The 5,318-nt window shown below is 43.5% G+C and overlaps 1 protein-coding gene across 1 annotated transcript in view; it reads left to right on the forward strand.

The window, feature by feature from the left end:
• Window positions 1–5,318, forward strand: part of LOC110290724 (alcohol dehydrogenase 6-like) — a 36,242-nt gene that overhangs the window by 25,439 nt on the left and 5,485 nt on the right. The window lies entirely within an intron of this gene.

The raw sequence follows: 5,318 nt of genomic DNA on the forward strand, positions 1-5,318 counted from the left end.
TTTTATTATATATTTTCTTTATTTACATTTCAAATGTTATCCCCTTTCCTAGTTTCCCCTCCAAAAATCCTCTATCCCTTCCCCCTCCCCCCTGCTCACCAACTCACGCACTCCTGCTTCCTGGCCCTGGCATTCCCCTGTACTGGGGGATAGAGCCCTCATAGGACCAAGGGCCTCTCCTCTCATTGATGACCAACTAGGCCATCCTCTGCTACATATGCAGAGACTTCCTTCTTTATTCTCTACATATAAAAACTCTCTTAGCGAACCCTGACCCCAGTCCACAGAACAGGATTGCCCTTTCTACTAAAAGACTTCCTTAGCATGGGTTCTGCCAGATGCGGGACTACTGGATCAGACAGTGCTGTTGACATTGGGAGAGCAAAATACAATATCTTGTCCCTAAATGAAAGTAGCTTTGTCATTCAAGACTGGTCAGGAAATGAGAACATGCCCTGTCCTGCCTACCCGTTGTGCTGATCTCTGGATGTGACAGAGTTGTCATATAAGTGATCCCCGAGCTGAGAAGCATTATAAAATGAACTTCTGGCTTCTCCTTTGAGATACCTGTTCCCTGCACATGGGGAGAGAGGTACTATCAAACCTATTCACTCTGGATGAGGGAGGCATCTTCTCCATCTTCCCAAGTCTGAGCTGGAAATCTACACTCACCCTGCCCCTGCCTTCCATTTCAAACCATCTTCTTGCCTGCTCTGCCCCTAAACCAACTCTCAGAACAGTGTGAACTCGGTGAAACTTTATCATGAGTCAAGAATTTCCCAGACAGATGTTAATAGAACCTAATTCTTCAAACTACTCTGTATATCTCTTTACAACTATTTCCCCTTTCGGGGACAGACTTTCACTATGTAGCCCAGGCTGGCCTCAGCCTACAATTCTGTCATAACTTTCCATGCACTGAGGCTACAGGTATGAGCTACCCTACCCCACTCTGCTCCTTTATATCTCTTTTTTGCACCTACCCAGGCTGGAGCCCATTGAAAACTTCTAAGTTAACCCAGAAGCAGCTTCCCTGTCTTCTTCCAATTAATGCCTGATCAAAAATATTATACCAGCAATGGATCTCTATGTCAGTATATAGCTATTCTCCATCCTTGCTGGCTGAAAGTTAACTCCCAAAGTAAGGTCATATAAACCTGTGGCCTGCCTCTGACTTCCACCACCTCAGCCACATTTAATGATCCTGTCCCAACCACCAAGCAAGCCACATCTTTGCAGTTTCTGGGTGCAGTGCTTCTGTGGGTAACGACGACGACACGGGGTGGTTTATGGGCTCTTTCATGGCTTATCTAACCCCAGACTCACACTGTAGCAGGTATGCAGCCTCCAAATAGAATGTGCCTAAATCATGCAAAGTTTGAGCCTCTTCTACTTTTTATCTGAAAGAATGGTTATATCACTAGCTATCACTCAAATCATTACGAAGTACATATGAAATATAGAGGCCCTCTACTGAAATACAGTGAGCAGGCAAGTGCCCGACTGTGGCACTGCATTCTTCCCTAATAACTTGGAAATGAGAACCATCAGCTCCTGTGTATTCACAAGGAATCCTTTGTGAAGTGGTGTGTTGCAGGCTACTGGGAGTGTTATTTTTCATTTGATCAAAAGACACTCTTTTCTCATAGGATCTATCCGGATTGTAGTTTCCCCTCCTTTTACTCCTCCCAAATCCTCCCCAGATCCTCTCTCCTCTGGATCAGCTCCCTTTGTGTCTCTCATTTGAAAACAACAGCCTGCTAAGCGATTAAAAAAAAAAGACAAAATAAAATACAATACGATGAAGGGGAAAAAGCTATCATATTGAAATTGGTCATAGCAATCTCAAAGTGGGAAAAGAGGCCCAAGAACAGGCACAATAGTTAGGACCCACTCGCTCTCACAGTCAGGAGTTCATTAAAAATGCTTACCTAAATAAAAGGAGGTCAAAGAGATAGAAATTGAAAAGGAAGAAGTCAAAATATCACTATTTGCAGATGATATGATTGTATAATTAAGTGACCCCAAAAATTCCACCAGAGAACCCCTAAACCTGATAAACTTTTTATATCAGCAAAGAGGCTAGATATAAAATTAACTCAAACAAATCAGTAGCCTTCTTATACTCAAAGGATAAACAGGTTAAGAAAGAACTTAGAGAAATGACACCCTTCACAATAGTCTCAAATAATATTACATACCTTGGTGTGACTCTAATCAAGCAAGTGAAAGATCTGTATGACAAGAATTTCAAGTCTCTGGAGAAAGAAATCGAGGAAGACCTCAGAAGATGGAAAGATCTCCCACGCTCATGGATTGGCAGGATTAATATAGTAAAAATGGGCATCTTGCCAAAAGCAATCTACAGATTCAATGCAATCCCCGTCAAAATTCCAACTCAATTCTTGATAGAGTTAGAAAGAGCAATTTGTAAATTCATCTGGAATAACAAAAAACCTAGGATAGCAAAAACTCTTCTCAATAATAAAAGAACCTCTGGGGGAATAACCATCCCTTACCACAAGCTGTACTACAGAGCAATGATGATATTTTAAAAAACAAAAAACTGTATGGTATTGGTACAGAGACAGACAGGCAGATCAATGGAATAAAATTGAATACCCAGAAATGAACCCCACACATAAGGTCACTTGATATTTGACAAAGTCGTTAACACCATCCAGTGGAAAAAAGACAGCATTTTAAACAAATGGTGCTGGTTCAACTGGCGGTCAGCATGTAGAAAAATGCAAATCAACCCTTTCTTATCTCCTTGTACAAAGCTCAAGTCCAAGTGGATCAAGAACCTCCATATAAAACCAGATACACTGAAACTTATAGAGAAGAAACTGGCGAAAACCCTCGAACACATGGGCACAGGGAAATTTTCCTGAACAGAACACCAATGAATTATGCCCTAAGATAGACAAACAGAACCTCATAAAATTGCAAAGCTTCTGTAAGGCAAAGGACACTGTAAGTAGAACAGCAACCAAAAGATTGGGAAGAGATCTTTACCAATCCTACCTCTGATAGAGAGCTAATATCCAACATATATACAAAGACCTCAAGAAGTTAGACTCCAGAAAACCAAATAACCCTATTTAAAAATGGGGTACAAAGCTAAACAAAGAATTCTCAACTGAGAAACATTGAATGGCTGAGAAACACCTAAAGAATTGTTTAACATTCTTAGTCATCAGGGAAATGCAAATCAAAACAACCCTGAGATTTTACCTCACACCAGTCAGAATAGCTAAGATCAAAACTCAGGTGACAGCAGATGCTGGTGAGGATGTGGAGAAAGAGGAACACTCCTCCATTGCTGGTGGGATTGCAAGCTGCTATAACCACTCTGGAAATCAGTCTGGTGGTTCCTCAGAAAACTGGACATAGCATTACCTGAGAACCCAGCAATACCACTACTGGGCATATACCTAAAAGATGCTCCAACATATAACAAGGATACATGCTCCACTATGTTCATAGCAGCCTTATTTATAATAGCCAGAAGCTGGAAAGAACCCAGATGCCCCTCAACAGAGGAATGGATACAGAAAATGTGGTACATTTACACAATGGAGTACTACTCAGCTATTAAAAAGAATGAATTTATGAAATTTCTAGGCAAATGGATGGACCTGGAGGGCATCATCCTGAGTGAGGTAACCCAATCACAAAAGTAGACAGATAGTATGTACTCAATGATAAGTGGATATTAGCCCACATGCTCAGAATACCCAAGATACAATTCATAGACCACATGAAGCTCAAGAAGGACAACCAAAGTGTAGGTGCTTTGGTCCTTCTTAGAAGGGGGAACAAAATACTCAAGGGAGGATATACGGAGACAAAGAGCAGAGACTGAAGGAAAGACCATCCAGATACTGCCCCACCTGGAGATCCATCTCACATACTCCGACACTATTGTGGATGCTAAGAAATGCTTGCTAAAAGGAGCCTGATATAGCTGTCTCCTGAGAGGCCATGCCAGAGCCTTACAAATACAGAGGCAGATGCTCACATCTGAGCACAGGGTCCTCAATGGATGAGTTAGAGAAAGGACTGAAGAAGCTGAAGGGGGTTGCAACCCTACAGGAAGAACAACAATATCAACCAACCAGACCCCCCAGAGCTCCCAGGGACTAAACCACCAACCAAAGGCTCCAGCAGCATATATAGCAGAGGATGGCCTTGTTGGGCATCAATGGGAAGAGAGGTCCTTGGTCCTATGAAAGCTCAATGCCCCAGTGTAGGGGAATTGAGGGTGGGAAGGCAGGAGTGGGTGGGTGAGTGGAGGAACACCCTCATAGAAGCAGTGGGAGGGGGAAAGGGATAAGGGGTTTCTGGGAGAGGGGAAACCAGGAAAGGGTATAACACTTGAAATGTAAATAAAGAAAATATCCAAACATACACACACACACACACACACACACATACTAACCTAATAGACATAATACATACACTGAGGACCTGGTGCAGACCCATGTAGTCCCTTTGCTTGCTGCTTTGGTCTCTGTAAGCTCATATGTACTCTGCTTAGCTGATTCAGACTCTTGTTCTCCTGGTGTCCTCCATCCCCTCTGGCTCTTACAATCTTCATTTTTATTATTAATCATGTTATTCATTTACATTTCAAATGATATTCCCCCTTCCCAGTTATCCCTCCACAAACCCTCCATTTTATCCCCCTCACCCCCCTCCCCTTTGCCTCTATGAGGGTGCTCCTCCTCCCAGCCACCCACTCCCACTTCACCCCTCTAGCATCCTCCTACACTGGGGCATCAAGCCTCCCTCCCCTCCCATCCTCTGCTACATATGTATCTGGAGCCATGGGTCTCTTCATGTATACCCTTTGGTTGGTGGTTTAGTCCCTGGGAGCTCTGGAGGGTCCAGTTAGTTGATAGTGTTCTTCCTATGGGATTTCAATCCCCTTCAGTTCCTTTCGTCCTACCCCTACCCCTTTCCATTGGGGGTCCCTGTTGTTGGCTGCAAGCATCCACCTCTGTATTTGTCAGGCTCTGGCAGGGCCTCTCAGGAGACAGCTATATCAGGCTCCTTTCAGCAAGTGCTTCTTGGCATGAGGAATAGTGTCAGGGTGTGGTGTCTGGAGAAGGGATGGATCCCCAGGTGGGGCAGTCTCTGCATGGCCTTTCCTTCAGTCTCTGTTTCATTTTTGTCTCTATCTTTCCTTTGGGCAGGAACCACCTTTCCGTCTTTTCTTTCATGGGCTTCCTTGAGCTCTGAGCTGAAGGATTTAATTCTCTCTCTCTCTCTCTCTCTCTCTCTCTCTCTCTCTCTCTCTCTCTCTCTCTCTC

This window comes from Mus caroli, chromosome 3 (genome assembly GCF_900094665.2).
Source record: "Mus caroli chromosome 3, CAROLI_EIJ_v1.1, whole genome shotgun sequence".
Taxonomy (NCBI): domain Eukaryota; kingdom Metazoa; phylum Chordata; class Mammalia; order Rodentia; family Muridae; genus Mus; species Mus caroli.